We start from the raw sequence: 13,247 nt of genomic DNA on the forward strand, positions 1-13,247 counted from the left end.
ACAAGTAGTTAACTGCTAGTGTGGCCCAAAACATGTAAATAAATAGCCATGGCTGTCTTCCAATAAATTGTTTTTACAAAAACAGGCAACAAATTCATAGCCAATCTTTGCAACTCTTGTTCTAGAATCAATTACTTTTTTCTTTATTGGAGTCCCATGCAGTTCTTCCATTCCTTCAAATAATTTTGCTTTTTATTCTCTCTGTATTTCTGTTTTAATATGTTTTATTGACTTGCTTTCTAATTCACTGATCTCTTCTGTGTGTCTAATCTGCAGTTAAACCATCCATTGTATTCTTAATTTCAACTATTATATTTTTTACTTATACATTTTTCCATTTGATGTTTGTATAGATTCCAATTCTCTGGTAAATTTACCCATCCTCTCATCTTTTTCCTTTGACATATTAATCATATTTGTGTTAAAGTCTATAGCTATTAACATCAATATCTGAATGTCCTATTGTTCTATTTTATTATCTTTTTCTCTGGGTTTTCAGTCATTTATTAACGTCTTATAGTCTGCCTGGTAAAGTAATAATTGTGTCTGAAAACTTATACAGATAATTTGAGGCTCTAGCCAATGCTATCTTTTTCCAGATAGAATTAACTTTTGCTTTCTTGCAAACATTCAGAATAGGGTACGTCATCTAAATCCAGGCTGGGATACAGTTATTTTGAAGGTGTGTCAATCTTTTCTGTATACTGGTTATTTTCTTCTTTAATCTTAATCCTAGAGTACAGATCCTATGGGCACCTAACTGGAAGTCTAGAGGCCCCTTCCCTTTATAGACTTTGATTCCAAGTTTAGTGTCCCCACGTTTGTGAGACTGTGGGAAACTGAGCTCAGTCTCCTAACCTCTTAGGCAAATCTTTCTGCTCTGATCTGTAGCATTTAGTTCTGCACTGTTTATGAATTGGTAACTACCTCAAAGGGAAAAGCAGTACATGATTGGGCTCACCTCATATGTTGTTCCTTTTTCCAAGATCTTCTCTCAAGTCTTGACTCTGGTCATAGTTTTGCTTTAGAGTCTTAAGTGAGACCATTTAAAGCTTAGCTCAGGATCCCAGCCCTTACCTTCCACAGATTCTTAGCTTCTTAGACTTTTGTTAAAACACCTCAACTGGTCATTGGATTATTTTTTTCCTGAACTTGTATAAATATGTTTATCTAAGCTTTAGTTCACATGTCTGCCTAGGCTAAGCATTCCCTTTCTCAGACACTAAAACTCTAAGATGGTAAGAGTACTTTCTTCTGGGTCTTGACTTTCCTTGAAAGCACCAAACAGACATCCTTGTTGGTTAGAACTAAGTACAAAAGAGGGAATTCCCTGGTGGTCCAGTGGTTAAGACTCGGGCTCTCACTGCTGTGGACCCGGGTTTGATCCCTGTTCAGGGAACTAAGACCCCACAAGCCATGCAGTGCGCCCTCCCCCACCAAAAAACGAATTAAGTACAAAATAGTAGTTCTGGTTGTTTCCTCTTCTTGAGGAGGGAGTAAACTATCAATAAATTAAGTCAAGAATTTATCAGATGTGCTGCTTTTAGCAAAAAGAGATTTTCAGCAGATGTACAGCTTGTTGAATTACACACAATACTTACTAAATCTTGCCTTTCTGATAGTTTTGTGATTTGTATTAGATCAGCCAGCCAATTTATTCCAAAAGGTGGACCAAATGCTGGTACATAACTGCTTTCTCCAGACCAGGGGTGTGTGTACCTGCAGGAGCTAACTGCAAGGAACAAAGGGATCAAACCGTTGAGGAGCTGTTGCATCAGGAATTGGCGAGCTAACTTCAAGACACATTCAGATGGAACTTGAATGTTATTGGTGTTGGAAGTTAGTGTAGAATTTTCAAATGGATATTTCAGTTTTAGCTTGATCTCCAAGGGCCAGATGTCCCTCTAAAGTGGCTGCAAGCTGTGCTGCTTTCCATTCACCTCAGGATACAATTGAACAAGCCATCCTGGAGTTGGCCAAATCCTCCTCTCTGGCTCCCTACAGACTGACTCTCTTTTTTTTTTGCTCTTAAGCAGGCCAAGAACCAGGCTGGAATTCGATAACAAAGATGATTGAATTTTCTGATTTAGTCAACGTATTTTACATAAGATTCTATGTGGCAGTGATAGCTGGCCCCCAACATTTGTGTTCTTCTTCTACAGCACAGTTCTACCTGGGAAGAGGCTGCCCCATCAGTGATCCCATTTCCCAGCACTACCACTTCCTTCTAAGTGGTGCCATGGCACTAGTTCTCACCAATAGAATATAAGCAAGTGGTGAGTGTCGCTTCTAACCTGAGGTGGCTAGGAAGTGGATATGCATGTTCTACTCTTTTCTCCCATCTGTTGGCTGAATTTTGTTACCCAAAAAGACCTCAGAAGGCACTTCTTGAAGGTAGGAAAATCTCCTCAGTCTGGGTTTCTAAATAGGTACAAAAAAAGAATATGTTCATTCTCTACCAAGCAGGAATACACACACGAGACTTTCATAGAGCAAGAAGAAGATATCTATTGTGTTACATTGATGAGAGTTTTGTCTTATGGATATGTTAGTTCCAATAGTTAGCATTATCCTAACCAATAGTGCCTTTATGGACACCTACACACACACACACAAACACACATATACACATGCACAGACAGATAAGCATTCTTAGGCAATTTACTTCCATAGTCTCATAGACTAGCTGTCTCAATCAGCATTCAACTGGAGAAGCACACACTTCTATAGGAGGTATATACATATACACACACACATAGGTGTGTGGGGTGTGTGTGTGTAAAGGTATTGTTACAGGGATTTGACTTTACACAGTTGCGGGAGTTAAGCAGTCTCAGTGAAGCTATTGTCTCTGCATCTGATCCAGGAGCCTGAAGTCCACAGACAGGAAGATTTGCCTTGTCTGAAGGCAAGATGCTATAGAGTGAGGGAAGGCAGGGATAATTTGGAACCCACAAGGACAGACTGGAATCAACGTCAGTTCTTAATTCCTCAATGCTTCCAGACTTGAATATGTGAGTATTCTATGGGTCACACCATCATCCTTCATCAGGGAGCTAAACACAAGGTGACATACAAGTGGGAGAAACTCAAGGAGGATCTGAGGGCAGGTGAGCTTTCAAGCCTGGATGCTTTCCAATGCCAAGGAGGTGAGCCAGCAGGTAAGCAACAATGAGCTACAAAAATATCTGACAACTTCGCTTCAACCTTTGGACATTAAAAGACAAGATGGTTGCTACTTCACTTCCACTCTCCAAATCTCATGTAAAAAAATGTCTCTTATGGATCATTCTAAAAGAAAACATTTAGAAAAAGAATCTCTTGTGAACACAGTTGAGCCTAGCGAAGTTGACACATTACAGAGCCCCCATCCAGTCCGCTGATTAAATTTCCAGCCAACTGTTGTTCCTTAAAGGATTACCACTCACTTATTCAACAAATGTGCAGTGAATGCCATATATTTCCCAGTATTTGGGAAGTACTGAAGATAAAGATACGAGTAAGATGTATTCCCAAACTTTAGCAACTCCTCATCCAGTGGAAGAAACAAAACTATAAACAAATTATGATGCCATCATTGCAATGATATCACTAGTCATAGGGCATTGTACAAACACAGAGGAGAAGCTGTGTAGCGTATTGACAGTAACGAGCATATTAGACCACCTTGTTCACACATTTACAAATATCCTGGGAAACATCACACTGCCCCAATATCAGCAACTTCCAATCTGCTTTTTTGCAGTCAGCAACATCCCCTACTGTCTTCCAAAGGTGTTAGATTGAGAGCCATAAGCGTAGAAAGAAACAGTGAACCTCATCTTAACTTTAGAAACCAGAGATGAGGCTAAAAGTAATTACTAGAAGAAAATGACATCAACTGCTTTACTTTAAATTGAAAGCAGTATATAGGAGAGGCTAACAAGAGTGAACAAAGATCTATAGACTTTGTGTAGAGTCATTTTTCATATACATTCACTTCAGCAGTAGTATGACTTAGTAATATAACAAGCATAGAACTGACAAGAAATGGGGATTCGTTTTTCCTTCCAACACTGAGGAATAAGTTCTATGTAGGTCCATCATCAAGGCATGGAACATACAAAGTGCTTTTCAGATTGTTGAAGGCATTTTACCAGCATTCCCTAATTAGCCAACAAACATTAACAAAATTAAAAATCAATTATAATGGCCCTCAGTTCCCAAGTGGGAAAACTGAGGTCAAAGACAGATTTATTCAAGGTTAGGAAGGATTTATGACAAAGTGAGGAACAGGGGCTGTATCTCTGACTGTTTTTCGGTGTCCACACCGCTGGCCTCAATCATCCTGCAATAACCGAAATGAATTGTAGGTTCAAATACTCCTCCTGCCACACTTGAATTTACTTGCCATTCTCTTCCTCTCTTCCTCTCCCCTCGACAACCTGGGGGTATGACGAGTTGTATTTATTCCGACTGGTTTAAACAATCTGAAATATTACTTCCTGAGGAAAGTGACCCAGGTAAGAGTGCTGTAAATTTGTGGGTCCCAAAGTAAACTAAGGCTAAAGTGATCCAGACTCTTGGAATTTGGAACTTCAATTTGCTGCAGTTTTGGAGAGATTTTGACTATGACACTAGAAATCACTTTTTTAAGATCAAAAACACTGAACATAAGTGGTGAAATTTTATTTTTTTGCTAAGTGCTTAATAGTGTACACACAGGTAGAGTGATATAATTTATCATCCAAACCAGGGTATTTTGAAAATGAAAGGAGGCCTATTATTTATTATGCCTAGAAAGTAAATGGAAACAGGGCTTCCTGGACAAACTGAGACAAACCTGATCAACCTACATTGCAACATGCTTTTTTATTAATGGATGTGTAGAAACATTTGTACCCTTGGTGAATATCCATATCATGCATAATTAATTTATCTTGGTACACTGGCTAGCTCATTGCCCCTCACCCTGAGTATCTAAATTTAGATAGCATATTAGCTTCCTAGAACTACTGTAACAAAGTACCGCAAACTGAGTGGTTTAGAAAACAGAAATTTATTCCTTCACAGTTCTGGAGGCAAGAAATCTGAAATCAAGGTATTAGCAGAAACATTCTGTCTCTGAAGGGTCTATGGGAGAATCAGTTCCATGCTTTTCTCTTAGCTTCTGGTGTTGCTGGCAATTTCGGATATTCCTTGGGTGGTAGAGCATCACTTCAATCCTGCCTCCATCATCGCACGGCGTTCTCCCTGTGTCTGAGTCTGGGTCTCCTTCCCTTTTTTCATAAGGACACTAGTCATACTGGATTAGGGTCCGCCCTAATGACCTTATCTTAACTTGATTACATCTGTAAAGACTATTTCCAAATAAGGTCACACTCACAGATCCCTGGGGTTAGGATTTCAATGTATCTTTTTAGGGAACACGACCTCTAACAGATAGCAATGGTATCAAAGAGCATATATTTAGAATGAAAAAGTAGCAATGGCCTTGTTGCCTCTAGAGCATACTTTTCAATCCTTACTATAATTGTCGTTTCTTGAACCAATGGACCTGTAGCGAGGCCGGGGACAGGTTACTGAAAGAGGGCACTGGAGAACTGCCAAGCACAGAGGAGGTTATTTCAATGCAAGGTTCAAATCTATCTGGAGCAAATAGTCTTTAGGAATATAATGTACCTTCTTTATGGCATATCCCTTTATGGAAGCATTTTCCCCCTTGAGATAAAGCCCATGAATTCGGGCAACACAAACTTTTGATTATTTTTTAGTTACTATGTTAGGTAAAAAATTACCACATCTGTTTTAAAATAGCTCTTGGAAAGGCTAGTGATCCAGCGCTGGTGGCTGTGAGCTCCAGTGATGCAAGAGGAACACGTGGCTGAGCACGCACCTTCACAGCACACAGCTAAATATATCTGCTGATGCACTCAATAAATTATTCATCTATTTCTGCCTAAAAGCAACACTGCCATTCAATGCCTGTGAGATCCACTTCCTCCTTACTATATTCTTGTTTCTGCAAACACCTGGGAGAAATCATTATCATGTCTTCCTGAGGTATTGTTAGCAGCTCCATGCCGTCACTTCTCAGGTTACATTACCCAGAAATAAGTTAATTATTAGCTGGAGTGATATAAAATCAGAGATGAATTGTTATCTAGAAAAGCAAAAGTAAACAAGGGAGAAAATATTCATGCCTTCAAGCTTCGGTTTATGTTTATCGAGTATTTCACATTTTATTGTTCAAGCTTATTCCACTAAAGATGCTTTAGGTTTTTATTCCTATAACTCACGGAATAATGCATTTTGAGACTCTTTGTTTATTCACTAACAGTGACATACAGACCCCTTTCTCTCAAATGCCAGAATCAAAATATCAGAGTATGAAATCACTGCAGACTTACCATACTTTATTCGGAGAAGCCAGTTATTGCTATGTTTCATGGTATATCACTATTATTCCATAGACTTTTTCAGACCTCACTGAAATGGATCCTCTTTCTTTTGTCTAGAAAACCTGCATGCATTTCTAAAGGACTGGTTTACTTAATGTACATGAATACTGCATACTGTATGGTAAAGTTTCAATTATGCATGCCTTCAACATTAATAGTCACTTTGTGTTCTGTGCGTTGGGGAGATTATATTTTATCTTGTATTTTCATGTGTCTCTGTGTAGACATCCAAGAGATAGATTAAGAATGTTTTCAATTAAGGAGTAGAGGGGGACATTTTAATCATGTTGAGTTTGAAAAAGGGGGAATAGAGAGGAATCTAATCAATAATAGAGACAATGATACAGTTTCTGGTACTGCCATGACAGGTAAAGATGACAGCACTGACCTTATTCTAGAATGAAATGCCCAACAGACCTCAATTTTTAGACACCATCAAATGTCATATACTGTACTTAACCCAAATTACAACTCCTTTACTCCTAAATATCTTGGGAATTGTGGTAAAGCATATTTTTTTTTACATTTTGAGTCACTTTCCTCTCACAGCCTTTTTGTTTTAATATAAACTAATGTGTGAAGAACTGGCTAATTGGTCAGAGTGTCTAGTTAATGTAGTATCAGTGCTTTTCCTTTCTATTGATTTATATTCATATATTTATTCCCCCAAAAGTCTCTTTAACTCCTAGAAACCTTTATGCCAAATAAAATCACCTTAGGAGTACTCTTTGAGAACACCTGTATTGTTCATTTGCCAGTGTAGCAAGTCAGTAATGACCTCGGAAATTTGTTCCAAATGAAGTCACTGAAAAGTAACCTTTTGTGCATTCTGCCAATTCTCTTTAATACTTTATTATGCCCTCTACTAAGGGCTCAATCCCTTGAGCTCTTATTGTATTGACATCTTCTGATAGAGAAGATGAGGGAAGGAATGGGAGGTCTGCATCAGATTACAAAATCATGGGACTTGGTAAGGTGGTGTGATGGATTGAATGTGTCCTCCCAAATTCATATGCTGAAACACTATCCCCAATGTATTTTTCCACCCTCCTTAACCTTATGGAAGAGATTTCATTTGGACATGCTTCATAATGCTACACAGATAACCTTAAGCTTTGTCATCTCTTTATTTTGGTTAAAGTTCTCCTTGCCTGAACCAGAGGACAATTTTTTTTTTTAAAGCTCAGCTTTTTTTTTTTTAAGATTTTTTTTTGATGTGGACCATTTTTAAAGTCTGTATTGAATTTGTCATAACATCGTTTCTGCTTTATGTTTTGGTTTTTTGGCCACGAGGCACGTGGGATCCTAGCTCTCCAACCAGGGATCAAACCTGCACCCCCCATGCTGGAAGGCGAAGTCCCCCTGAACCAGAGGACGATTGCTCCATAAGCTGGTGACCCATAAGAGGCCAGATCTCTGTGGAACCTGGTTAGGATACCTATCGTGTGAGTAATAATAATAATAATAATAAATATTAGCAGCCAACATTTATTTTTCCAGGCATTATCCTAAGTAGGTTACACTTATTCTCTCACCTGATCCTTATAACCCCCCGAGTCAGGTATTATAATTGCCCTATTTTAGAGATGAGTAAACTGAGCCAAAAGAGGTTAAAACCTAATAAGTAGCAAAACCAGAATTTGAATGTAGACAGTCTGATTCTAGAACATGTTATCTTAAAGCTATTCTGAACTGAGATAATATTAACAGAGGGGCAAAGAAGAGAAGAGAGGCAGTGAATACAGAAGTACTAGTCCATTTAGTAATGAGGGCCTCAGAGTGTGAAGGCTGAACCACTAGGACCACGTAACAGTCCTTGAAGCTGGTGTCTACAGCTGACACATTTGTCTAACCCATTTCCAGCCACAACAAGTATCACAAGTATTTACTCCACAGTCATTAATATGTCTACCTTACTTTAACTCAAAATTACACAAAGCAAGAACAGTTGCCAAGGATGGGAAATTTGGAGAATTGCAAAAATACAGATAAAAAGCTAGGAGAGGCAGTAAAAAGAATTAATGTTGGTCCCAACCCAAATTTAGGCTAGAAAATGGTTCTACAGTATAAGAAATAATTGGACTTTCTTTAGTATAAAATCCACAGAGTAGTGGCTCCATCCAAGGTGGAGCTAACATCTCCCAAGGCAGGTGGAGGTTCCTTCATGTCTAGGGCTTCACATCATGGCCTTTGGGAACTTAAAGAACACCTTGCCAATTGTGCAGAAACCAAAACTATTGCCAAGAAACATAATTTGGTCCAACATTAACCCTTGACAGTGGTGTCATCATTTGGAAGTCACTGAGAACCAGCATAGCCCAAACGCTTCGCCCCCTCTCTGCGAGCTACTCACACCACAGAACTCCCCATCAATAAAAAACAGGAGTATAAGAGACTACGCTGTCCCAGCTTACCTTTCCCCCTCTCCATGACATATGCACACTACCAAATGTAAAATAGATAGCTAGTGGGAAGGAGCTGCACAGCACAGGGAGATCAGCTTGGTGCTTTTTGTCCCCCTAGAGGGGTGGGATAGGGAGGGTGGGAGGGAGGGAGATGCAAGAGGGAGGGGATATGGGGATATACGCATACATATAGCTGATTCACTTTGTTACACAGCAGAAACTAACACAACAATGTAAATCAATTATACTCCAATAAAGATGTTAAAAAAGAGAAAGAAACTATGCTGGGAATGACAAAGGTGTGACTTTCACAAAGGAAAAAGAGTCGAAGCCAATAAGTGTCAAAACATGAAATGCATTTAAGAGAAAAATGAGTCTTCTCTTGAACATTGCTAGAGTGAAAGGCAAGAGATGACAATGAGGATGATGTTGACGTCACTTGCCATTTGTTGAATATTTAGTGTACTAAACACTACAATAGACATTGATGCCCTATTGTTAGGGATTATTATCCTCATTTTTAAGATAAGAAAATTAAATTTTAGAGAAGCAAAGCAATTTGCCTAAAGTTCCACAGCCATTCTTTCAGTAGCAAGATTTAAACCTATTTTTCTGTTACAGTAAGAATTGTACCCTTTGCTGCTAAACTCCACTACCTTTGAGTAGAAAATAAGGATCTAATTCCATGTTTCAGATGATTGTAGACAGAACTCGTCCACATGCTGAATTTCCTGCTTGACTAGAATGATTTCAGAATGCACTAAGGAGCTATCACAGAGAACCACAGGGCCGTGGTCCTCCTGTAGATGGTCCAGAGTCTAACGGTCTCCCATCCCCCACTCATGAGGCTCCATAGCGGTCTGGTTACACTCTATATTTACCACCCTCCTGGCCAAAGGGATCTGGAAAACATTTACCCAAATTTACTGAAAATCCTTTTTAGTGTATCTTTCCTCGGGGATTAATGAAGTCCCTACTGAGCTCAGACTAAAGAATGAAGACAAGGAGCCCAGCACCTGAGAAATTTAAACATTTATTAGGACTGGGACAACCATTTTAAGTAAATCGAATTTGAATTTTAGTCACTTTATAAAATAAACAGCAAATCGATGATCAGCTTTCTCTTCTAAAATGTCTTGCAGGCTATTGAAACTAGTCCTTTTATAAATTATGAAGTGGTTGCCTGAGCGATTTTGGAAAGTGGATTCCCAGGAGCTCTGTGCACAAATGCTGTTGTTGGCTGGCAGGTTGTTAGCAGAATCTCCAGGTACTGCCTCAGACAAAGGCCTGACGATTGACACACGTTTAAAATTACTCCTTTCCCGCTTTATTTGTACTTCCTTTATTTCTCTCTTCTCGTTTGTGATAATAAAACCTAGACTTTAGCCTAGGAATCTAAGAACCTGAAATTATGCATGTAGCAGGCTTCTAGAATGCCTTGTTTGTGCACAGATTTGTTGATAAGGAATCTCAGAGAGTACATTATTTCTAAACATACGCAATGGAAGGAATAACTACCTTACCTCGGCTAGGTACATGTCAGACCTGTGCACTTTATACCTGCAAACCAGAGGAGTGATACAGAAACAGAAACTGTGGTAGGTACAGAGAGGACTGCCCAGATGCCCCATCATGACAGAACTTGCCACACAGAACGGCTTAGGAGTGTGGTCAGTAAACAGCTGCCAGCCGTCGGCTTCTTCACAGTTGCCTCCTACTGTGTACAGAGCCACGGCACCCAACGCCACGAGCTTTCTGAGGCAGCCCACGGCTGGTGATTGACAGGTGAGGGTCACACAAAACAAGTCTGTCACGCAGTTATTCACTTGAAAACTCATCAAGGCCAACCTCTCAGTTGAACTACTTCCTCTGCCAAACCCTGTTCCCTGCTTCCTTTCATAGGTCTTGAACCCCAATAAATGCATTTGAGCCAAATTCCATCTCAGCTTATGTGGCAAACACCCAACAGTTTTTGAGCACTTATGTGCCAGGAAATCCTCTAAGATTTATATGCACTATCTTGTTTTCTTCTGCCAACAATCTTACAAGTTAGATATTATTACTCCATTTTCAAGTGAAGAAACAAACTTGGAAGGTACAGATTGCGGTTTTAGGCCTGAGCTGCCCAACTCCAAAGGTGGGTATTTAGCCACATTTTATTACCTATATTTGGGGCATATTTCGTGTTTTCTGGTAACTTGGCATACAGGGTATAACTAGAGGGCTGAGAATACGAAGGGAAATGATGAGGAAGAAGGTTTGAAATTCAAAAAAGAAATTAATCTGGGGGGTAAAGATTAAATCAGCAAAAGGATCAGAATGAAAAAGTAATCTACTGGAGATCCGTAGAGGGAGAGCAGAGTTGTTGTTAGGACTTCTGAGTGGAAAAAGTCAGAGGAGAGAGCCGCCAGCTCAGAGTCTCAAGAGCCTACTTGGGAGAGAAGGTTCACGAGGTGCTGTTGGAGACCAAAGGAGAATCTAACCGACTTGGAGTTGAAATTAGATGGAACTAAGAACTGAAAGCTTCCTGAACATGGAACTCTACTCATCCTATGCAGAGTCAAGTTGCCTCCCTGTGTCCACTTTGTTAGTCCCAGGATTTCCCCATACTTTTTGGTTGTCAGCGGGATGAGTTGGCATTCTACTGAGAATCAGAGAAAGGAACTCAGCTTTTGCTGCTGAAATGCTAGAGCAGGTTAATTAAAATCTGCAGTCTAGGCTCAAGGAAACCAAAATGGAACTCAGAGAGCAGTCTCAACTGAAGCCAGGTTACCACCTGGGAACAGAAGGACAGAGATCCTTAGAGACAGAAATTGAAATCAGGAATAGAATCAGATGAAAGAAAACAGAGACAGAGCACAGAAGACAGGGTTAGGTCAGAGAGCCTATCAGCCAGAGCAGTAGTTCTGCAACCCTAACTGCACATTAGGGTCACTTGGAGAACTTTTAAGTAAAAACATGGATGCCTGGGCCCCACCTCCGATCAAGATAGGACATGGCATCAGTATTTTTCAGGTGATCCTGCTGCATAGTGAGTATTATGATCTAATGAGCTGGAGCCATGACATATCAAAAAATAACCAGGGTTCATACTTAGGCTAAAAGAAAATTGCCAGGAGAGGCAAATCCCAAGTTGTACCTAATCAAGGTGGCGTCTCAGCTTAACTTTGATTCTATGAATCACCCAGTCAGCCTGCTTCATGACAAAGAGCATGAAAGTAGAAAATGGAGCATGCAAGCATTCTCCTCGTTATAGCCCCGAGGCAACTAAGCAGAAGAAAATCACCGCCCCTGGATCCTTTTGTTGATAATGAGGAAAGTAGTGATCCTTGAACATAGGGTACAAGAATTTTATCATAATCGCCATACTCACATATTTCAAAAACAATTTGATAGATCACATAAATTCACACAACTAATTTTTAATAGAAAAATCAGAGAGGCATAGGAAAGCAAAACTAATTCAGAATAAAGTTACCAAATAAAGACATATAAAATAAGTTCCTGTATAATAACTAGCAATTCTGGCCCCAAACTACTGTCCTTTGCCCATCCAACAACTTGCTTCTTCCTTAACACCAAATTTTGGGTTTGGTAGCAGACAGAGTTCTCTGATCTCTGAAAAGTTAGGTCCTTCCCCAGCTTTCCTTAGAGGAGGAATAAGAGGAGGTAAGCTGGATTGACTCTGAAATTTTTTTTTTTCTAGCTAAGAAGACAGAGCCTGTTGAAAGGAGTGAATTTTGCCTGTTTCTCCCTTCCGCTAGAGCAGTGGTTCTCAAGCTTTGGTCAATATTACAATCACCTGAGGAACTTAGTGACCACATAAAAGGCCTAGGCTCTATTCTTCAAGGAGCCTGGGCCTCTGTCTGCTTTATCAGCCCTTTAGATGATTCCAATGCACAACAACGTTTGAGAACTACAGCTAGAGATGTAGTTCATCCAGTGTCTGAAGGAAATTCAGAGACACTGGTTCCCAGATGAGATCCTGAGCCAATCCCAGCAGTTACTTATTTTCAGGCTTCTTGCTATGTAAAAAGAAAAAGAAAAACCTACTTAAGCTATTGTAAGTAGTTGTGGCTAAAGACATTCTAAGTTGATACACAGCCAAAGCAAAAAAGGAATCACAACCAATTATAATATCTCCAATGCCCATAGAATCAAAATGTTCCAGTTGCTGAGAAAAAATTCAACTTAGGCCCTGAAGCCAAAGAAAAATTACGCCCCTAGGCCTGTCTAAAGGAGACACTGCTTGCTGTGGTAAATAATACCTTCAGCAACATTCCTACTAGAGATAAAAAGAGAACATTTTATACAATCTCTCCATGGTGTCTCATTGCAAAATACCAAATCATATTCTAGTAAAACTGATTCTGGAATAAGATATAGATTGCAGGGGATCTGA

Source organism: Eubalaena glacialis, chromosome 12 (assembly GCF_028564815.1).
Source record: "Eubalaena glacialis isolate mEubGla1 chromosome 12, mEubGla1.1.hap2.+ XY, whole genome shotgun sequence".
Lineage (NCBI taxonomy): Eukaryota > Metazoa > Chordata > Mammalia > Artiodactyla > Balaenidae > Eubalaena > Eubalaena glacialis.